We start from the raw sequence: 23,798 nt of genomic DNA on the forward strand, positions 1-23,798 counted from the left end.
ATTGGCAGAGGGGTGACATATGCCTGTTTCTTTCCGTAGAGCTATATTGAAAAGATCTCAGAAAACACTCACTCAATGAAGAGAGGGGGCACCAGCCATGTGGGGGTGGCAGCCTGCCCACAGTCTTCTATTCACCCCTGTGCTCCAGCAGGCCCCCAGACCCTCAGCCCCCCATCACCATGGGCTGGCTCCCATTTCCCCCCGGGGATAGAGATGAGGGGTCAGCCCGAGTTCTCCTGTAATATGTGCCTGTAATCCACACCAACGGGGCCCTGCATTAGAACCAGATGAGTCTCCCCGGGAAGGCCTTTCTTCTCGTCTCACCACCACTCTTTTTAAACAGTCTTTTTCTGCCCATAGCAAATAGTGTGTTTAGGTTTCAGCAGAGGCAGCGTTGAGGGGGGGGGGGGGGGGGGGGGGGCAGTGCGGTGCGGTGGAATCAAACAGTGTCCATGTCCGTACAGAGGGAAGCTTTGTTTTCTGGGGCTCAGGCCTGGTGCTGGAGCCTGGGGCTGGGGCTGAGAGAAGAACAGGTGTGTGTACGGTACCACCTACGTAAATACACATAACCACACACACACATCAATCCACACACGCATGCCAGGTGGTGGTGGTGGTGGTGGTGGTGGTGGTGGTGGCGGCGGGCGGGCTCTGCACCGGCGTACAGTGTAGATCCTGTTGAGAGAAGAGTTTGGTTTTGTTATCTTTACAGTTTAACACTGGCTTTTTAAATATGTTGCACTGAAGACCATTGTTTCCATGCTAGAAAACAGGAAGGTGGCAAGAATTACAGTGGAGATGAGTTAGACTGAAAGGTAATGGGATACATTCTGGCCTGCTTAAGGAAGATAGAGAAAAAAACTCAAAGCTCAGACGTTCTCATATCCTGGTCATCTTTTATCATTTCTCTGACAGGTGTATTACTTTATCTGAGCTCTAGTGTTTATAGAATTGTATTTCATAACCACCCCCCACCCCACCAACTGTCTGCTAAAACTAACGTATCTTAAGATCCCTGTGTGGGAATTGTACCGCACATGTCAACAGGGCAGTGGCTGATATATCAGTGTAAGTAAAGTAGCTCATCATCAAGTAAACACCACCAGTAGCCTGCTGTTGTTGCTCCTGGGCTGTGGGTCAACAAGCTGGCCATAAAATGTCCCTGTTTGTTTTTCTCGGGGAGTGACGAGCGAAAAAGAGCAAAGAGCTCATCCCTTAATTTCCTCTTGGCAGAGCAGGAGGAGGAGGTGGAGGAGGGGAAGAAAAGGCTGACATTGACCAGAAAATTACCCACCAGGCACTAAAACCTAGACCAGGGACTTGGTGAATCCTGGTTTGATGCTCCGGGAGTGTCTGTGTGTGTGTGTGTGTGTGTGTGTGTGTGTGTGTGTGTGTGTGTGTGTGTGTGTGTGTGTGTGTGTGTGTGTGTGTGTGGGCGAGTGTGCGTATGTGTGTGCGTTTGTGTGTGTGTGTCATGCACCTAGACTCCTAGAGTAATATGAAACCCGAAAGAGTATGTGCGCTTTACCAGGACCCATTCTTAGGAATTAGGCAAATCTATTCATTCAATATAAAGAATGAGCTCTTGGGAGATGATGAGCACCATGCATTTTGAGGTAGAGCAAGCAAACGTTTGGCTGTGGGTAGAGTTCATGGGGAGTTCAAAAGCTTAGAGAACATCAAACCGTCTTTGAAGATTTTAGGATGAGAAGATAGCTGGATAGTTTCTGTCTCTGTCTGTTTCTGCTGACGGTACCTTTTACAAGGTAGAGATTACATACAGGTGGGACCTGCCAGCTCTAACCTGCTGGCTCTGCGTTACTCAATTTCCTTCCCGCAATAGCTCAAACATCCCCCTGTCTTCTCCTTTGATCCTTGCTCTGTAAATATCTGTGTCTTGTATTAGTGCACTTAAGGTTTTCCTTTTGATTGATGGATTTAAACTACACAAGATGATAATGATAATATGGAATCATGGAAGCAACATGTTTTTCTTTGTTCTTTTTTCCTCTTTTCAATCTACTCTCACAGATAAGATATAAAAAGAGACGATCTAAGCCCATTGCATTGTTGACATTACACCTGCATAGCGATTTGAACTCGCGTGTCCTTGCACCCATTTGAATGGGAATTTTTTTATACCTCACACATGGCTGTTTGCATTTTGAATGTCATACTTACATATAGCTTACGCTGGTGATGTCATTGGTGCTGTAAAAAATGACTTATGGATTTTTCCACAAGGTTGACTGATGCAAATAAAACAACCAGTATTCAAGGTAAACAAGTGATGTGCTATTTGCAGAGTTTCAACTTTGTCCGCCTCAGTGCTTAGCAAATACAGGCTCATGTAGCAGAGCTCATCTGTCCTTGTCAAAGAGGCCTGTCTGTAGCAACACTTCTTGACTCTGTGCCACCAAACTGTACCTATAAACACTCTCCTTACTATTATTAAAGTTGTATTATTACCTTCATCTCGCTGTAGACGTTTGCGTCTTGTGTGACCCAACCCCTTCTCCTAATTCTTCCCCCCCCCCCCCTCCCCTCTCCTTCCTGGCTGCCCTCATGCCCATATACATAGCTTATGATGTAACAGGTAAGCTGGCTAGTCAAGTTTACCTTGTGCCAGATAAAGGGATTATTGTCCTGTCCCAGTTGAGCATGTTTGTCCTATTTATCTGATTGGGTAGGAGGCCATGAGATCGATGGAATGCAGCGAGACATTATTTTAGTGTGGATGTTAAAGTTTCCTGAAGCCGTGCAGCTGGCAGTGGCTGCTGGCCTTGCGGTGGCTGCTGTTAGCCAAAGGGAGGTGAAATGTGTAGACAGAGGCAGGCATGTTAAGGACAACACACACTCTCTCACACCCTACACGTGACTGTCTGTCTGTCTGTCTGTCTGTCTGTCTGTCTGTCTGTCTGTCTGTCTGTCGGTCCGTCCGTCCGTCCGTCCGTCTGTCTGTCTGTCTGTCTGCCATGCCGGGTTGTTCAAAGGTCATTATGGTGTCACAGACAGTTTAATTGTCTCATGAAGACGTTTATAAAGTCTGCATGGGCATGGTAATTAAACTGGACACAACAGAGCCTATAACTATGGTTCCCACATTTGAAACTTGTACCTGGACCAATATTGCACTGAAAGATTTGATCAATGAAAAAAAAGAAAAGAAAAGTTAAGCAGTTTGGACAGCCAGGTAGATAGCTTTTGCTCAGGTTTTGATATCACCGTCTGTGATGTCTCCTTGCCGATACAAAGGACATGAATGGAATTTAATATTTGCTGTTTGCTATTCTGTTACTAAATCCTCCAAAACAGTCAGCTGCAGCGGCAGGCTTTTCATATGAACTATAAACAAGCAAGATGTGTAGATTTTGAGTGCAATGTAATCGTCGCCCCGATGGGAGACTGACTTAAGGCGTGCACCATTATCCCCTTAATTCAATACTGAATTATCAATCTGACCCGCTCTCTTCACACCCAACCTGTTAATGTGTGGCCATTTAGAAAAGCTGTAAAGAGTTTTTGTCTTTAATTCTATACCTATCCTTGAGCCGACCTGATCCTTTCTATACATGCACATAAAGGCTTTTTCACTTGTTCAATTACCACAAGACAGAGACAAGAGCCATTTCCTCCATAGTAAGTCATTAAACATCTTAATATTAACAGCCCTGGGAGCTTGAAGCTACATTCGACATTGCACACGTCACACCACTCGGCTTGTGCTCGTTACTTAGCGTGCACAACATGACAGCCTTCATACTTGTACATGCTTGTGCAACGTATTACTGGAACATACACTACAGGGGTCGAGCCTGAGGAATCATTCGTACATTGTGGGTGAAAGGGAAAACGAGGCAAAGTCAAGAGTGTAAGGGGGAGGAATAGTGCTTGTTGATGTCCCTAGTGATCTGAAGTGGCCAGTCTCTCTATATCTCTACGAGAGGCCTCTGGCAGAAGAGATCTTAATGCATCCGGATGGAGAAAAAAAGGCTCACATTATAGAACTCTTCGTATTTTGTCATTCTACTTTTAGAGCCTGTATCTATATTGGAGTTGGCAGTGAAAGCTGGGTGCAGCTGATGCTAATGTAGGCTCCCCCGACACCTACAGGGCTTATGTCGTAGTAGCCTTAATAACTGATGAAATATGCATCTGTCTCCATCAGTGGTGGTGCAGTCGCTACTGTGTAAGAGGAGCCTATAGCCCCCCCCCCCCCCCCCACACCTGTCTGTCTATCTGCCTTCTCTATCTGTTGTTAGCGTTAGCACAAGCAGACAGGCAAAGGCGTTCCAGCACATTTACCCTGCCTCCGTGCGAAACATCAAGGGGTGTTTTAATGAATGAGGTTGCTATTAGTTACTGTCCTGTGAAGCGTGTTTGAGTGTGTGTGTGTGTGTGTGTGTGTGTGTGTGTGTGTGTGTGTGTGTGTGTGTGTGTATATGCCAGGATCGGGTTGCTACGGAGGAAAGATGAATTAGAAAAGGACGGGAAGGCAGATTGGTGCACACACTGGCTGGCAGCCTCACTGTTAAGTGCAGCTGTTGTTTACCTGAAGATATGCAAGAAAGTATCCTGAACAGGGAACTGGAATGGGGGGTGAAAAAGGTTAGGGTGACAGAGGTGGGGGTGTGTGCAGAAAGTCCTTGTTTTGCATTCCTAACCGGTACCTGAGAAAGCTCTATCTCTCTCTCTCTCTTCCCTCAAGCAGTGGCAGATTATTACTAATTCAGATGAGCTTTTATTAAGTTCAGCCTGACTGGGTGGCTGCTGTGGCATGTCTTTACTTCTTTTTTTTGCTGACTCTCTGGATGGTTTGTTGTTTTATTTAGCTTTATATTCCCCGCTTGTGACCACTCGGGGCCAGGGCCGTCTTGTTGTTGTTGAATGTAGATGCTGAAATCATTGGGCTATTACCAGGAACTGGCACATACAAGAAAGACCCCTAAAATGCTAATTACTGCTCCCTGTATTCGCTACTGTGCCTTTTTTTTATGACAGTCATAACACCTTAGTATGCATGACAGAATCCTAATAACCTGTTTCTCATTTATAATTTGCCTCTGGGCAGCCCTTCCATGTGTCTCCACAGAGCAGCCGGCAAGCAGGAGACTTGTAGCAGCTAAGCTAATTAACTACTGGTAGTCAAGCATATGCATCGAAACATATAGGAGTCTCACCGCTCACAGTCGTTTTGGGCAAATAGTGAATGAGAATTATTTAACTTTAAAGGAAAAAAGTGAACCTAACCATCTACCTGATACATACACCTATGAATACACTCTGACAGGCTTCCTATGTGTGTGTGAGGCGCATTTGTGTGTGTGTGTGTGTATGTGTGTGTGTGTGTGTGTGTGGGGAGGGGGGGGGGGGGGGTAGGGTGGTGTATGTGTTAGTGCACCTCTGCTAGTGTGGGACTGTGTGCTCATAAGATAAAGAAGAGCTTTTTCTGAGTTTCTCACCACATCGTTTCATCCCGGCTACTTGTCTTTGTTCTTCCCCGCAGTTCAATTTCCATACATTTCCCAGGATATTAAGCTGACGGAAATTAAGCCGCCTTGATAAAATGCAGCGAGACGCCCACTTTAGCTCACTAAGGCTGCAATCCTGGCTGCTCTGTATAGATTGGCTCTTTTGAAACATAGGATTGTATTTCCTCTCACCTAAGCTTTCGGGGTGGTAAGCAAATGTGTTGGCAGCACACACAAGCATCAACTTGTTCCACCATACAGGTGTTTGTTGTTGCCCGGCAGCACCACAGGCTACTCTAATAAGAAAAATCTTGAAGTGGAAAGTCTTGAAAATGTCCAGACTGAACTGTGAGGTTTGCTACAGAACAATGGAATTTATTTCTGATCATCATTAAGTGGACAGGTGAAATTTCTCATTGCAGTATAGTTGTCTATTAAGTGTCCTGCTTGCCACACATTTGTCTTTCTTTTCTGGATTGGAGCACCAGTAGAGTTGGTAAGGTGATGGCTGGCTACCATCAGCGGCCGACTGACACAGGTACCCCTCTGGTCTAAATAAATCATGAGGCCTCCTGCTGATCCCCTCCTCTTTCTGTCCTTTCCATTCCTGTATGCCCGCCATCCCTCCACAGGGAGCTCCAGACCGGGGGAAGCCCCCACCTTCCCGCCCTCCTGTTCCCACCTCTTCCATCCACTCCCATGAATATTTAAAAGCTCACACCAAGATGGAAAGTATGCAGCAAGGGCAATGAAGACTTGCTAAAAAAGAAAAGAAAAACTGCATATGGAAAGCTGAAATTCCTTATTTAAGGCATGGGTCGTGGGAGTATCGAGGGAATTCAGAGTGTCTGCATTACAGACAGAGAGAGTTATAAAGACAAAGAAAAACAGAGAATACTATCAACAACAGTCTGAACTAGAGGAGACAGAGGGCAGGAGAGAAACACCGAGAGAGACTGATCCGAGCTATAGCTGTCCAGCTGGGGAGAGGATTGTGGGGATTGGGGAGGCCCGGCAGAGACCTGCAATTGGCTCCATGCTGGCTATGTGTGTGTGTGTGTGTGTGTGTGTGTGTGTGTGTGTGTGTGTGTGTGTGTGTGTGTGTGTGTGTGTGTGTGTGTGTGTGTGTGTGTGTGTGTGTGTGTGTGTGTGTACGTGCATGTATCCGCGTCTGTGTGTGTGTCCGGACTGGCTGCCACTGTGACAGAGAATGCCTGGTGTGCAGAGGCCCATGATGCGGGCTCCCATGAAGTTTTCAACAGAACAAAACAGATGCATTTGTTTTCTCAATTGGAGGAATTTGCTAATGTGCATATACGAGGGTAAATAGTTTGGCTAATTTGCGGCAGGCAAGTGGGCAGAGCTCTCCTTTGCTCAGCCAGCCAGCCAGCCAGCTGGGGCCCCTGTGTAGAGAGAAAAGGAGGCTTTGATGACCCCCACCCCAACACCAACACCACCACCACACCTCCCACCTCTCTCTCTCTGACTCTCTCTCTCTTCATTTAGTATCATCCCTGGCTCAACACAATAACTTGATTTTGCCCTAACAACCATTTTAATGAATGTACCTGCTCGCTTTCATGTCCCACCTTCCTCTCTATCTCTCTTTCAAACGTGTTCTTTGCGGGTTTGATAGAAGATGTTGGACAGCCCAGTTAAACATAGCTCATCGTATTCATGGTGACAGTTGTTGCACTATAAAAATGTTGCTATTTTTCATTGCAGATGGAACATTTAAATGAGGCTCCGCTCTTAACCACGCAGGCTATTTTAAACACCACTCGTCATGTCACAGAACATCGTCGGCGTCGCTGATATGTGACTTTTAGATTTCCAATTATCAAGGCCGAACTTAGCTCACATTTATGGTATTTTCCATAATCTTATTTTAGTAAAGAGGAAAATGTGGATTTGAAAAGAAAAAGGTATGAAATGAAACTATAGTTGGAGGCATGGCAACAAAACTGTATCTTAGGTTTAAAGAAACATTATACACACCATGATGTCATTTTTCTTTCCTAATTTTAGAAATGTGTGGTTCAACAAAAGGATAAAAGGGGTCCAGGAAATGTATGGCATGACATTTATCAACACAAAGGATCTGATGTAACTGTATGTTAGCCTTGTGGAATAAAGTCTGGGGTGAAGACTCTCTTACATAGCAATCTCGTTCAGATGTCAAAAGAAAAGGCTGTTTCCCGCAGCATGTACGTCAACAATCGTCATCCATTTATTGACCTTGTGTCTCGTTGAACTCCTCACATGTGGCCGTCTCCTGGGGCTTTCTGAGGATGAGCCCAGAAGAGCTTTTCACAGAAATTGCTTTTTTTTTTTTGGAATATAAAAAGGCCACGCAAGATTGTGCTCAAGCAGTACGCGTGTCATAAAAAACAGGTCTGAAGCAAAATCCTATTTCAACCCCATGGTCTTGATAAATAATTTACAATGACTAATAGCGCCTTGTGACGGAGAATGTATCGCCGTGGTGTATCAGATTGCGGCGGTTTAGGCCCGAGGCGTAATTTGTTTGGAAAAATAATTACTCCTGTATTGGGTCCTGGTTAAATATTCAAAGGGTTAGCATTAGGAATGGGGCAGCATCCAAGGGTGTTTTACTTTACCCCTGGGCAAAAACACGTCGCTTCTTGAGATGTCACTACTGCAGACAAGCTGCCACACTGCGGGGGGGGGGGGGAAACTGCTATTATTCTATATTCAAACTGCTAACATTGCTACATTTTACAACAAAAGGAGCCATGCAAACGAATTAACTTCTCCTGTGTGCTTGGCCACCGAGCTCTGAAGACTAATCCCAGTGTTTTATGAGCGAGGAGCGTCGGATTGTCTGTTGAGGTCAGCCGGTTATTGGATGCACAAGCTGAGAGGCACCAAAAGAGCACTAAGACCCTATATATCAAAAACATGTTGAGATTGTACAGTAGATAACTGAAAAAGAAAAAGCAGAAAAAACTACGACATAAGAAAATAAAGGAACAAGAAAAAGAAAACAAACTAGGCAAATGAATCACTTTAAATGTGAATAGTAACTGCTCAGTCGTACAGGGCAGTTGGGTTGTATGTGTGTGGTTGCACGTGTGTGTGTGTGTGTGTGTATGTGTGTGTGTGTGTGTGTGTGTGTGTGTGTGTGTGTGTGTGTGTGTGTGTGTGTGTGTGTGTGTCGCTGGCTGATTAAACACAGAGGTTATGTCCTGTCCCTGCTGCACACAACCTGTTCAATTCACATCCTCTAAAGCCTTTAATGGCCCCCGCATCATTGAGTGATTTACAGCGGTATTTGCAAGGTTATTGCAAATATTAGCATCTATATATACAGTGAACGCATGCACTGTGTCACCAGGTGTGCTCAGAACTGAGCTGAGAGAACACACGGCACCTCGGTGTGTGTTTTTTAGTTTCACCCCCCTTATAAACAAAGCAGGGGCAGCTTCACCACCACACAGTCTTTCATTAAAGCCAGAATCTATGTGTCATCATCAAACAGATGGCGTCCCTTTAAACAAAGACAGCGTTGTTGTCTAAAAAGGTGAAGGTGAGTCTCTAGTGCAAAGGCCGACCTAAAGCTCAAACCCGCTGCCTCAACTGACAGGACCAATAAGGTGGGACCTGGAAATGATGATGATCTTGATGCATCTTATTAAAAACTCCATAATGCCATAACTGAGTGGCCCATATCTGCTCCTCTTCCACAGCCTGCCTCAGGGTTAACCTTGTATCCAGCAAAAGCGGAATTACATGCATCCCCCCCCATGCATCTATTTATGATGGCATTTCCATATACACACTGGCTTCAATCATCATACATACCATCCTTGAAGTATACCAATGTACACTTTTGTATCTCATGCTAATCAGGAGCAAGTATGCATAAGGCTTACATGGGAGTGGATACAAAAGGTTTTCTGTCTGCCTTCCGCTCAAGGCTTGAACACCCTAACTAGGAAAATCAAGGCTCAGTACACTCTGTATAGACATTATAACACAAATCCATTAAAGTGCAACCCTGGATCCTACTCAAGCTGCTTTCAGCACGCAAATAAACTGCAGCACAATGCTCTCATTTGTGCAATGCATGCGTTCGTCCGTCGTGACTTAAATAAAAAATGTCCTTGCCTCTTTTGAAGGTGTATGCAAATCTTTTTTTTTCTTTTTACTGCTCTTCTGTTGAGTTTTTCTTTGTCGTAAAGAATGAGGAAGACTGACACGCTTTATTTCACATCTTAAAATCTAAAAAGACTCTCTCTGTTGCGAGCGTTGGCATAGCAACCGAGCCTTTGGCTAGTGGAAAAGGTGTAACACCTGAACTAGACCGGGGCTGTTTTGATCTGCCTGCCCGCCCCAACCGACAGCTGTGTACTTTAGGGACAGGGAGGGCCCTTGAGCCACACTCTCATCTCGCTGCTATTGTTTGCCCAGGTGGGCCAGAACGCCTTAACCCCTCCCCCCCCACCACCACCTCCCTTTCACTATCTCGTTCCCTCTCCCTCTCTCCATCTCTTCCCCTTTCTACCTCGCTTGTCTCTGTCTTTGTTCCACGGGGACCTGTGGTCCAACTGAAGCTCTCGGTTACACAAAGAAACCAAATTGGCTTTCATCTGCAGCCTGTTACCAGCTGTGTGCTTTGTGCATTTGTGCTCCCTCTCTGCGCAGAAAGAAAGTATAGATTTTTACCGATGACACTGTTATTATTATTGGCTTTGAGTCATAGCTCTGCTCGCTGAAACGCTTTCTTCCCTGACAACTCCAGAGTAGGTTTAGTTTCTCCCTAAAGTCTTTGGCCTGACTTTGCTGCTAGCGGTGCTTTTAAGTATTTGTCTGGTGGTATCTGGGTTTGAAGCAATGCAACAATGTGATGACATTGAGAAGCCCGCTCTTAACCTGGGTCAATATGTGTGCCAAGCTCTTGCCTAGTTAACACACATGCTATAGGTGCTAGAAGAGGGCGGAACAAACACCCAAAGGCCTTTGGTCTCACACCAACCCTGTTGATCACCGTGTCACCATAGTGACAATTAGACTTCAAGTCAGACACAAAGATGTGTGTTCCTTCACCATTAAGACTGTGCTGTGCAGTGCAGTGCAGTGCAGTGTGTGTGTGTGTGTGTGTGTGTGTGTGTGTGTGTGTGTGTGTGTGTGTGTGTCTGTGTGTGTGTCTGTGTGTGTGTGTGTGTGTTTGAGAGAGTGAGTTACCCAGAGCATGTGGCCTTGTACACTGCACTTCTCAGTGCACAGGGAAGAACAGCTGAGAAAACGGCAGGGAGCTTTCATTGGTGATCCCTGCCCCTTTTCCCCCATTTCTCTCTGATGCCCTCCCGCTTCTGTCCATCCATTCCTCCATCCCTCCCTCCATTCCTCCCTCCATTTCCTTTACTCTGACCTCTATCCCTTCATGCAATTCTACCCTGCATTTCAATAATCACATCCAGAAGCCATATAGTAACACAAAGCCTCATCCTTTTAAGCTGGCCTTAAGGGCACGGAGCTTCAATATATGCGCCAGTAGTACTGTAGCTGGGTGTCTGATCCATTCAGCAGATCATTTTGAGATGATAGAAAGGATAGAATTGGAAATATCTAACCGAAATCATGCATATGCAGAATAATGTGCATTTCATATGGCACAGAGGAGTTGTAGAAAAAAAGTGTAATTGTGGGTATACCGTTCTTTCCTTTGTAGTAAACAGGTGGTTGAGGGAAAAGGAGGTCAGAGATACTGTATTGTGCGGGTGTGTGTATCGGCGCTAACAGGTGCCCTTGCAGTCAAGTATTTGTACACACACACACAAGCATCACAGACACCCGCTCGCTGCTGCCTACGGAGTCAACTTTGCTGCTCTCGAAAACCAGTCAAAGGCAAAGCGTTACCGCAGGAGCAGGGAGAGTTTAACGGAACTCCTTGAACTCATGTGCGTGTCTTTGTGCTGGAGTTCTCCTCTCCCCTTTGAGTTTGCCAATGCACACTGCAGCTCAAACTCCATCAGAGCTACAGCACCTGTTCAGCAGAAATGCCAGCGTCGGTTAAGAAGGCCGCTCCTGTTTGTTTGTTTGTTTGTTTGTTTGGCTTTGTTTTCCTCTTTTTTTCTCCTTCCATGGGAACAGGGCAAGAAGAAAGGGGGAGAATGGATGAGTAAGTGCAGTGAATCATACATGAGTTAGAAAAGAGTGTTGGTGCATTGGAGAGGCTCATTGTGACAGCACCAACTAGTACCTGCCACATTTCTGTCTCCCCTTGGTTTTCACAACAAAAAAAAAAGATGAAAAACTTATATTTCTCTTCCACAAGCCCTACCAAGTCTTCACGTATAACAAGAAGCCATTTTGTTGGGGCTAATTGCATTCATGCTGGCTGGTGAAGCATCCAGAAGGACCATTTACAGTATAACAAGCCTTTTAAGATATATACTGCAGACAGCTGAAACCGGGGCCGTCACTGGACCAGGGCAAATCACCGGTCACAAATCTTGAGCCAATTGACAGATGAGGTCCGTTATGTCTGCTCTCACCAAAAATGAGCCCAGTTTTGAAAGGTTTATTTTTAAAACCTTGCTGGAAGGAGCGGGACAATGCTCATTAAGAATATTTAAGGATTTCTTTTGAGATTATTTTGAGCCTGAAGCAAAGGGAAGCGACTGTTTTCGTGTATAACCACCAATAGAGACAGCGGCAACAAGCCCCAGCACTACCTCCCTGTGCCTTCTTTCTCCATTGTTAAAGCTGGGAGTGAGGAGTGCTATTTGCATTACAAGGTTCCCGCGGAGCAGAATAAAAAAAGGAGAACGACAGACAGAGCTGTGAGCAAAACGAACACTCTCAGGGTGGCCCTGCGCTAATTGCGACCGGGGTGCATTTACTGATTATAGTTAAGTGCTCCAAAATGGTCCCCTGCTCTCTGTTGCATTGACCCAGTCCCCTCCCCATGGTGGATGTGGTCAATAGCTCGGGCCCTGTTGAGATGCCTTTCCAGTGAGGCAAGAGAAAAAACAGGCTCCAATCGCGCTTGTCTTCTTCCCTCGCTTTTATCTACCCAAAAGCACCCACAGGGAAAAAGGAAAGCGGTAAGGAGGAAGTGCCTCATTCTGAATAGGAGTTTATAACAAGGTGAACATTGTAGTGGAGAGAGCAGTCTGCTTTTTTTTCATCATAATCGACAACCTTGGTGAAATGAATGTTGAATTAAAACACGGCAAAAACTACATTGGATGTGCAGAGGCTATAATGTTTTGAGCAATGAGTGAAAAAAAAACACATTCAAACCTACTGTTTTGTTCTTGAGGCTGTGCGTCTTTTTTCTTTCCCTGTGTATAGCTCATCATGACTATTCATGTCGCCAGCAGAAACATGCAAGTGTGGTCAAATGGAAATTAATGGGATGCAAAGTGGAATGTAAATGTAGTCGCAGTGGAGAGGGGGGAAATGAAATCCTTTTTTGCCAAAGAAACTCCGTGAAGGTTGCACCACCAATGCATTTGGAAAGGGGGACCGGGGTCAGTGTTTTGTATTCCCCTTTCTCTCTCCCTGTTTGCCTGCTCCGTATATACAGGAGGTCCCGCAGTGGGAGAGCGGACCGCGGGTGATATAACAGCCACTGGATCACACACAGGCTTTGATCTCCCCTCTGGGTATCTGCAGCGTCTATGGGATAGACTTTAGGCCTACTGATGAGGAGGTGGAGATCTCATACCCCCTCTAGTGCCGACACACAAGCAGGTCTCTCTCTCTCTCTCTCTCTCTCTCTCTCTCTCTCTCTCTCTCTCTCTCTCTCTCTCTCTCTCTCTCTCTCTCTCTCTCTCTCTCTGTTTTACCACACAGAGGAGGAGCTTATATTTTGACCTGGGTGTCAGTGTGTGATATTCATTTTAGAAGTATTACCGGTAGATGTATTTGTAGTTAATTCACGTGCATACATAAATAGTGATGCAAAAAGTTCACTGGCTCTTTTTCTAAGATGGCCCCATAGCTGACCTGAACACAAAGAGAAAAATATATGTTAATCTAATTAGGCCATTTCTTTTCTCTGGCCCTCTTAAAGAGTATACTCCTTTGAAGCATTTTTTTCCCCTCAGAGGGGGTTGTTGGAGACTTTTACAGCAGGTCTAGTGTTTTATATAACCCTGACACAGTGATGTAATTCCTTTCTATCCCTGAATGCATGGTGTCAGAAACACTGGGCCGTGTCCCTCTAGCCGCTCAGTCTGCCCTTGTGTCATAATCTCTCTCTCTCTCTCTCTCTCTCTCTCTCTCTCTCTCTCTCTCTCTCTCTCTCTCTCTCTCTCCTCTCTCTCTCTCTCTCTCTCTCTCATGGCTGGCTCCATCCCGCTCCAAATTTATGTAATTAACTGATGTCACCGCTCTGGATTGCTCGCAAACACTGTATCACCGCAGGCCCCGATTTCCCTAAAAGAAACCAACCCTTGAGGACCTGTGGTCTATTAGGGCTTTTATTCACATAGTTTACAGTTATACGAGGGAGGATATTAAAAAAAAGTCAGAAAATAACAAGCCCCATTACATAAACAGGGAGAAGTAATTGGGATAGAAAAAAAGTTTCTTACATTATAGGAGCTAGCAAAATGCCAATTAGAGAGTGTGTTTTATAAGTTTTGCTTGCTGACGTAGAGGGATCTGTGTGAGGGAACTTTATGTGTGTGTGTGTGTGTGTGTGTGCAAATGGGCGTGTAGAGCTGAAGGGGCTTAGCCTTGTGTGACTAATACAACAGACAACCTGAGCTTTTTGAGCACAAATACTAACAAGAGCACATAACAGCCAGGCTCTGCTTTACAAAGGAACTAAAAAAAAAGAAGCCTGTCATAGCTGGGACTCTTTCTTGTTTGTGTACATGGCTGGCTGTTTGCGCTCCTGTATGCACATCTGTGTGCCTGCACAAACAAACATCCAACTGTGCTGGCTGATTAGATTTCCAGGGCATGGTCAGTGGCTCGTATTGAGTCCATGCGTCTATACACTTTGTAAGGGGTAGGCAGGCTTTGCTGGCGGGCGAGCGAGCAGACCTGACCTACAAACGGTCGGACACACACATATAGACAGACGCTAAAAGCATTTTAGAGCCATGAAGACAGATAGACGGGCAATCCAAAAGATCGGGAAGGACTAGACAAATAGAGCTAAAGACAGATAGAGGGCAGGGTCTGTGGCTGCGGGGAGCGACGGGCCCTTTGAGTCAACATTTAGGTTACGCAGACGTCGGTCAGCGTGTCAGGCTTTTGCCACTGCCCGCTCAGACATAGATCAAACAAAGAAGCAGCCATGCAGGACACATGCCATCGCTCAAAGCCCCAACGTCGGCCCTCCTGACTGGGGCAGGGAGTCGCTCTGCCTCCCTGCCTCCCTCCCCCTCTGGAGGCAAGGAGATCCAAGGACGTCTCCTGAAGTTTCCATGGTTGCATATCTCAGCTAGACCAACAGCCTTGTTGTTTGGTTCGCCTGCAACTGCAAGCAACATGCTCCGCTGCACCGGCTCACATTCAAAAAAGTGCTGGCCGACTTAACCCTTAGGTGGCTACTAGACGGCCTAACTAACACACGTTTTGCATGGAGGGGACAGACCATTACGTCCTGCGTTCTCATTTCATCGCTGCATGCATGCCATGACATTTAGGCTAACACACGTGATGGGAAATGAGCTTGGGTTTGCGTTTTCCTGTGTCCAATGCATGCACCATGTCTGATGATAATGAGACGGGGGGGGGGAAATAAGGCCAGAGGAGATGGGTGGGGTCAATATGCTAATAGTGGGTGTAGATTTGAATGCCTCACTATCAGCATGAAGTGGTTTGGAGAGACGGGCTATCATTCTCCACATCCTTTCCCCTCATTATTCCCCCGCTTCTCTCAATCTCTGTCCTCCCCCTTTCCTCTGCTTTCTGATCTCATCCCTTGCTACTTGCCCTTCACCATCTTCTCCTCCATTTCTCCCTCTGCTCTCATCCACCCTTCCACCCCTTCCAAACGCCCCCCCCATACCCGAATATGAGATAGGCCTACATTTGTTTTCCTTCCGCCAGGCTGTCAGAGTGGGGCCGCATGGCGTACTAAAGTGCTGATGTGTTAGTTTCTGGGTAATTATAACATCCCTCGGTCTCCAAGAAAGAACTCTAAACTAATGTTTAATTTGCCTCTCCCGCTCAAAGGAAGCCCTCCTTTTGTTATTGCCGTGGCAATTAGCCGGAGCCAAGGCCCAGGCATTTCCTGTGATTGTTGCGATTTGCATAGAGAGCGAATCAGAGAGAGAGAGAGAGAGAGAGAGAGAGAGAGAGAGAGAGAGAGAGAGAGAGAGAGAGAGAGAGAGAGAGAGAGAGAGAGAGACAGAAAGACAGAGTATCTATCCAGCCCTTATACCCCTCTTCTCACTGCTATTACAGCCACCCACCCACTCCTCCCTTCCCTACTTCTTTCACTTCTTCTTCTTCCTCCCCTCCCTCCTTCTATCGCCCGCCCTTGCTACACCGAATCTCCATCAGTGGCCTAGCAACCGACACTTCACCCTGATACCTGCGCACATGGTGGTTGATTGACAGGCGGGGAATTGACTAACTGGAGGGCACAACACTGTGATTTTTATTATTATTTTCTACCCAGATGAAAGTGTCAGCTCTCCCTGCACTCTGTCCGATGGTCATCCTCTAGCTTCAGCCAATCTCCTCTTAATTAACTGCCTTCCCCGTGACCTAGTCGGTGCTATTCCGCCGAGCATGGCGCTAATGGGAGTTGTTAATTGAAGGTATAAACGTACTGTCTGTAGATGAAGATGTCATGCCACAAACGTTCATACTGGAGACACTCACACACACAGACACATAGATGTACAGACACACAGACACACAGACACACACACACACACACACACACACACACACACACACACAGAGACACACAGACACACACACACATAGCCTACACATACACACACACACGCACACACACATGCAGTGTTAAGAATGTGGTGGCGCAACAGTGAAGGCCTAGTGCAGTCACTGTAATGAGATGAGAATCAGTGAAAAAGTTAAAACAGCGAAATGTTTGTGATCGTGCTGCGAAAGCATCAACTAGCTTCGCAGCTTCATGGTGGCTATCTTGCTTTCTGCTCGGGCCGGATAAGAAAAAAGGTTCCCACTGACCGTTTATTTTCAGAGAAAATGCAGCTGCCATGTTTTATGACAGCGTTGTTACTGTTGGCATGTGTTTAATATAGAAGTTATGTCATATTTGGATTTGAATGTGTCAAACCTATCTTTAATGAACTCCTATACGTCCTGAACATCTCATTTTCATTGAGCCCCACCTTTGCAGCTTAGCTAAACTTTAAGCTTCATTAGAATACCCCAATGAATTTGCATTTGCCTTATCAGCCCCTGCCTCTGTTTCTGCGCTTACTCTAGTAGTAGTACCGCCGTGCGATATGATATCCGCACATTTCCTCCGCTGCCTCTCTATCTCTCGCGCTCTCATCAGATTATCAGAGCTGTTATTTTTCCCATTTGTGGGTTTTAGTGCTGAGAGAGCTGTGACTTCTGGGAGCCTGTTTAGTTAAGGGAGAGAGAGAGAGATACAAAGAGGGAGCAGAGATAGATTGAGAAGGAGGACATAGCCAGAGAAGCTAATAGTAGAGATAGAGGGTTAAGCTTTTGGGGCTGTTAAACCCAAGGAGTGGCTAATCCATGGAGGCGGCACTCTGCACTCATCTGCTCTGGACTGGTGTGTGGCATTGGACGGCGAATGGCACATCCAGGGCCCCCGGCAGTCATACATATAGCCTCCTGATCTATATTTCAAAGCAGAGAGACGAGAGGAATTCAGTAATGAGCTCCCATCTTCCCTTTTGGTAGAGGAAGACTCTCTTTGTGGAACTAATTGAAAGTGGCATGTGGAGCGCCGGGGAGCTCTTTGGGGGCTGCGCTGCGTTTCAAGGGATGTGGGAAGAGATAAGTCGGCTGCATGCCGCTGTGGCTTTTTCTGTCGCAGGTCTGAAATAAACAGGTCTCTTAGTGGAGGAGAGTGATGCACTTTACGGCTGCAATTTTGTGTGTGTGTGGGGGGGGGGGGGGCATGGGGGTTTTCCCTATGTGTGTTTTTGTCTACAAGAACCTGTGTGCGTTGCTGAAATTGCACTCCCCACAAACATTCCGTATATCTCTCCTTCTCTCCCTCCTCTTAACAAATCTATCTTTCTGTGTCAGCTCATCAGAGATGCATTGTGAGTGTACTGTATGTGTGTGTGTGTGTGTGTGTGTGTGTGTGTGTGTGTGCGTGTGCGTGTGCGTGTGTGTGTGCGTCTTTGTGCACATTTGACCACGTGTTATTTGGGAGAGGAGCAGCTCTGATGGGAGATGGGCTTTTTTCTATTAGGGAGATGGAAAAACTATACCCGCGACTTAGCCTGGCCCTAATTACTGACAGACACACACTCACACACACACACACATTCATGAACACTGTTACAAAAACATGTGCGTCAACACTCCCATTGAGAGGCAGATGTAGGTATTTGTTTGCCAGTTGGGGATATTTTGCTATATGTCAGGTGTGTGGATTCAGCTTTTCTGTCCAAGTGGGCCGCTGTATATGTTTTTGGCATTATGGAGCCTGCATGTGTAAACCTCATGGTCAGGAAGGACACATGTCTCCGAGGCTTCTTTATGAGTGCTTTTCTCCCACATGCAACTCTGCACATTCGTAAGTGGTTTAAGGTTCTGGGAAATGTTCTTTTCATTTTTGCCTGTATGTCTATACATCTAAGAAAGTGTTGAGTTTATATTCCGATGCTGATATTCAAACAGACCGGACTCAACTATCACTTAGTTTGGAAAATGATAGCACCACCCTCTTATAATGTCACTGCTGAGCTGAGACGCTAAAGGGCAGGAACTACTTGGGAGAAGTGTTTTATCTCCGCACTGAAGTTTCCATGATCCCCCCCCCCCTCTTACGATCTCACCAGGGTCCGGTTCCTGGGAGGATTTCACGACTTGTCTCATTCCATCATTTATTGCATTACGTAATTTTATTACGGTTTTTCGTATGTCAACCGTCCGCTGGTAACAAGATATAGCCTCGCGCAGTCACAGATGAAGTTATCAGATTGTGTAGTCAGTTTGCTGGCATGTCTCTTTACCCCTTGTCAACATGACACACCTTTAAAAGAAACCGCCGCTACGCGAGAATGAAAACGATATTCAGCAAACAGCAGAATTTCGAAAGGAACTCATTAACGTCCCGGCAGCTCGATCCACTGTTGTTGTGACCTCTGCCACTCTAACTGTCTAACCTCATCGTGTAAACTGTGAATGAGCCGATGAGAGCAGGATATGTTCTGTGTTTCAGGGTGTGTGAGATAGTCAGCTAAATGAAATGTAATGTGATGTTATAATGTGAGCGGAATGGGAAAAAGCAAGAGGGATGGCGATGGTGGAAAAAAAGTCAAGCCATGGAGTCAGGGAACAACCCAGCTCGGTGCCTAGCTGTGGAGCTGCCCCTGGGGCTCGGGGAGGCTGTGGAATGTGACTGATGTGAGTCTGGGTTTGGGCCGTAGATAGCAAAGGCCCGGGGCACGCAGCTGTGAGCAGTGATGTCTGGGAGAAGGGTGTGTATACACATCCACACCTACGTGTTTAAAGAAGGAGAAGAAGAAAGGGAAAACGATAGATCATTTATGTGTTTTTTAACCTCTGTAGGTCTGTCAGTTCATGTGGATGTGTACAGGTATTTATTTATACTTGTAGTGTTGTTTCCAACCCTCAACTGGCCACAGTCAGGGTCCAGTCCAAGGGAAATTAACGACATTGGGACTCATTTCCTGTTTAGGGGCAAGCTTGTTCGCCTCGCCTGGAATGTGAGACAGAACCAGATTAGAACAGGCTGCCTCCCTCAAGGATTGGTGGGTCTGCAAGTCAGCTGAGAGCAGCTTTGTTTCAGAGTGAGCCTTGTCAGGCCCGAGATGACGGCTTGATTTTGTTCTGGAGATTTCCTGTTCCTGTCCTGGGCCAAAAGGGGGTCTGTTAAAGTGTCCCGACTAGGAGCCGTACAGTACCACTCCCATGCTCCCCCCTCCTCTCCTCTCCTCTCCCTCTCCTCTCCCTCTCCTCTCCTCCCCTCTCCTCTCCTCTCCTCTCCTCTCCTCTCCTCTCCTCTCCTCTCCTCTCCTCTCCTCTCCTCTCCTCTCCTCTCCTCTCCTCTCCTCTCCTCTCCTCTCCTCTCCTCTCCTCTCCTCTCCTCTCCTCTCCTCTCCTCTCCTCTCCTCTCCTCTCTTTTTTCCCGCCACTTGAAATCCCCACTGGTCATATATCCCACCCACCGACCAATTACAGTGCCCCGTGTGCCGGGCAGGAGTGATCTGATTGGCTGTGTCGGGGGTGTCTGGGAGGTCAGAGCTGTGTTCATTTCACACCGTGTCCTTTTGGACTCCCTCCAGGCAGCAGCACCCTCTCGGAGCAGCTCGTGCAAACAGCAAGAAAGGAGAAGAAAAAAAAGGTTGAGAGAGGTGAAGAAAAAGAGGGAAGGAGGGAGGGAAATAGAGCAGGAAGAGAGGATTTTGTCAGTATACAACCCGTCAGTGCAGGATGATTTCTTGCGTGAGAAATCGTAAATGTGTCATGTTTAGCACTGCACGCCCGGTTTAAAATTCACATTGACTCCGGCAGGCACCTCCAGCGCTGCCGCTCAGCACACTTTCTGCTGGTACTGTAAAACTGTCTGTTTCCTCCGACTTCCAAACAAAAGGAGAATTTTCAGCGCCATAAAAGGCTTTGGTTGTTGTGTGTGTGTGTGTTAGTTTGTGTTCGGTGAGCAGGGAACCTCTGGGCAAGGTATACGTCAAGGCAGTAAAACACCTGGTTAAGGAAGGCAACCATTAGTTACAGAGTTGTCCCAGGACATGCCTATCACGTGAACCTATGTGATGAAAGCATATTTGGCATCTGTTCTTTGGTATCTCTACATCCTTTAAAGAGTGAAGCAATCTTGTCCTTATAGACGACCAAGGGCAATATAGTCCAATCTTAGGTGGTGCTATCAGTTCTTTTTTTAACACTGTATCATTTGGCTTATAAACATGACCTTTCCCCCCTGTCTGTATCTTTCTTTATAGGATTTTGACTTGAGAAGGAAATGTGCTTCTTACATTGATACCCATCTTGACGAGTTCAGCACAGTCATACTTACAAGGCAATGCCCCATTAAGATAACACGTTTATGTCACATAAATGTATGTAACCTTGCCCCTTAGTGCTTACATAGTGGACATAATGGTGTGATAACTAGACTAGATTCAAGAATTGTTCCAATGACAATTTAGATGGAATCAAAGCATGGCCTTCTTTCTCTGTGAGTGAGACCACAACAACCAAAGAAATAACAATGCCATTTTGTCCATAGTAATTGAATCTTCAAGTAAGGCTACATGTAAAAGGATAATGCCCTATTGATTGCTGCTGTCCTGTAATTGTTTCTCCTCAATAGAACAGCGTGGCACATTAAATGCTGAGCATGCCTTCATCGTTTGTCACGGTAGACTGTGTATATATAGGGGATGGGAGAAAATGATCACTCTCCCTATGACAGAGGGAAGGGAAAACAATACAGGGATATTGTCATTGGGAGGTGATTAACTGTGACTATACTTACAAATAACTGGGCAACTTTGCCTGGCCTAATTAATTACCTTGTCATTGTGAGTGATTGTTTTTTGAAGACATCTCTTCTTTTTATTGCCTGTGCTTTAAGGAAAGAGTTGTTAGTGCATTTCACCGGGCAGTGACGAAAACAATTGAAACACAACTAGCACTGATTAAAGGCTTAATTACAAATGGTGTGCATGTCTCTGATTTACAGAGGATTACTTTTAGAATCATTGTGTTTGCTGTTCTTTAATGGACCAGGAATGAAGCTATATCTTATATTGAATGAACATGAAAAACCTCATCTGAATGCTTTCATGCACATATTCCATGGATGTGTGTGAAAATATCTTATTGACAATACAGACGTTTGCTTATAGCCCATGCCATGTGTGTTGATGTGTCTTAAACATAGAGAAACCAAGCACAAACCCAAAAAGCAAACACATGACCCTTTTAGGACATGGCTTGTGTCATCTAAGACTGAAGCTGACATGAGAAACTGTATAGCTCTCATTTACAAGTCCACAAAACACACAACAAGCACTATCCGTCTCTCTCTCTCCGTTTATCCGAAGGGAATGTCCTATTTGCCCAAAAATTCCTCCCTAAAGCCTTAATAATCCTGCTGTTGTTTCTCTACGTGATGACATTTCTAATTCTTGTCAGGGAAGAATGCAGCGTGACAAACTGTGTTAACGGTGTCTGAAGGCACAGCAGGCTGTCGGCATGCTGGGGCAGATCGAGGGACACGAGGGCTGAGGAGAGAGGGAGGGACGGGGGGGACTCATGATCGGTATACAGCGCCTTCACCTTTCCCCAAGGACTCTCTGGAGGATGTGTGTGTGGATGTGTGTGTGTGCGCGTGCGTGTTTAGGGATCTGTGTAATTTTCTTGTATGCTTACGCGGTGGCTGTCATACATGTGTGATGTTAATTGTGTCAGAGGGACACAGGGGTCAGCCATTGCAATGGATTAGGATTCGATCTCATCTAGGGCACAATCGTAATCAGCCTCTTGTCAGTCCGTCTTATCCGCTCTCTAATTCAAGGTGCGCTATGCAGTTTCAAGGGAGGCTGATTTTTTTTTTACATTTGCAGAGCCTGCGGTTAGTTTACAAAACATAATTAATTCTTAGTATTGAATAATTCTTTCACCATAAATCAAAACAACATTATTTCGAGGCACCTGGATCCAAAAAATAAGACTAGAATATGTGTGTGAACAAAACGGTGGGTCCTGCTGCTGTAAACAACAACAGTGACCAGTAACTTTTAAGGTCGTTTTATAACTTAAAACGGGGTTCCAGGGATCAAATTGTCCTTTCAGCAAAGTATATTTATTCAGTTTGGATAATGTATCTTGGAAAATGTTCACTTCTCTGTTCAACTCTAACCATGAGCCCATTGCACCCCAGGGATTGAAACACTCACATACAGCTCAAAAATGAGAGTAGCACAGTAATATAGGGAATCAGATAAACAGACGGATAGAAAGAATAAGCCTAGGGAATCATATCCAAGATGAGGTATCTCCCCTGGCCTGTGTTAAATGTTAGCGAGAGATGGGGAGCTGTATTCTATAGGACCTGTGTGTGTGCGTGTGTGTGTGTGTGTGTGTGTGTGTGTGTGTGTGTGTGTGTGTGTGTGTGTGCGTGTGCGGTTTAGTTACAGCTCTCTGCGGCCCCGTAGCTTGTCGTGAGCCAGCGCAGCCTTGGGCACGGAGAATTCATGTCACACACAGCAGAATTTGATTAGGCAGGAGATGGTATTACTGCCCCGACTGGGTGGTAGGTAAGACTACAGGCCCTTGTTTGACTACAGTCAAACAAGGGCCAGTGATAGAGGGAGAGAGGGAGGGATGAAGGGGGGATGGGTGGTGAAGGTAAAAGAAATGTAGTAAATGTACTGTATGTCGGTATATGCCTGGTGGAGGAGAATATTTCAGTATATCTAGCAAATGTCTCCCCCGCCTCATGCGCTCTTTCACTTGCCCCAGAAATAAGGAACTAGTCAACCAGAGCAGCCTTTATGATTGAAACTGTGTATGTGAAAGTGTGTTTGTGTGTGTGTGCGTTATTGTTGATGTGTATTGAATGACAGGTTGACTTATGTCATTACAACAGAATAGGACGGCGCCCCCGTGGCTCTTAGCTATATGTTTTCAGGCGCCGCGTTTCAAATGGATTTTTGCAGCGTCTGTTGTTCTACCACATATGCAGTGTAGGCTCCGCTAGCTAACCACATTGATTGTACCCTCCCTTATTTTTTATTCTCCCCTATCACTTGATCTCTGTCTTAGTCAACCTAAGAATCAACAGAATGGGACGTATCGATGCAGAAGCCTTGCAATTTCTTGCTCTGGACTTTATTGGACTAGTGGCTCTAGGAAACTCTAGATAATAGAATGACAATAATGCCCATCAACCAGGCAGCAGAATAATACTGATAACTCGCAAGAAAGGGAGGCAGTCAGACAGACAGACAGACAGACAGGCTGTCAAGCAGTCAGATGGGATTTTGTGATTGGTTTGGCCAGCGGTTTACATAACTGTCATGCGGGGCTTTTTTACTGGGAGGCAGGGGTACAATAACACAATTTCAATATGATTTTCAGCCCATTTTTTTTTTGTTTTTTGCTCTGGAATACCCTGTTTTGGCTTTTACTGTGCTGGACATA

At 45.8% G+C, this 23,798-nt stretch overlaps 1 protein-coding gene across 1 annotated transcript in view; it reads left to right on the forward strand.

The window, feature by feature from the left end:
• The window catches only part of hipk2 (homeodomain interacting protein kinase 2), a gene marked incomplete at its 3' end in the record, with an annotated part of 69,570 nt that overhangs the window by 19,131 nt on the left and 26,641 nt on the right, over window positions 1-23,798 (forward strand). The window lies entirely within an intron of this gene.

The sequence above is a fragment of the Ammodytes marinus genome, assembly GCF_949987685.1.
Source record: "Ammodytes marinus genome assembly, chromosome: 5".
In the NCBI taxonomy this organism is placed as follows: domain Eukaryota; kingdom Metazoa; phylum Chordata; class Actinopteri; order Uranoscopiformes; family Ammodytidae; genus Ammodytes; species Ammodytes marinus.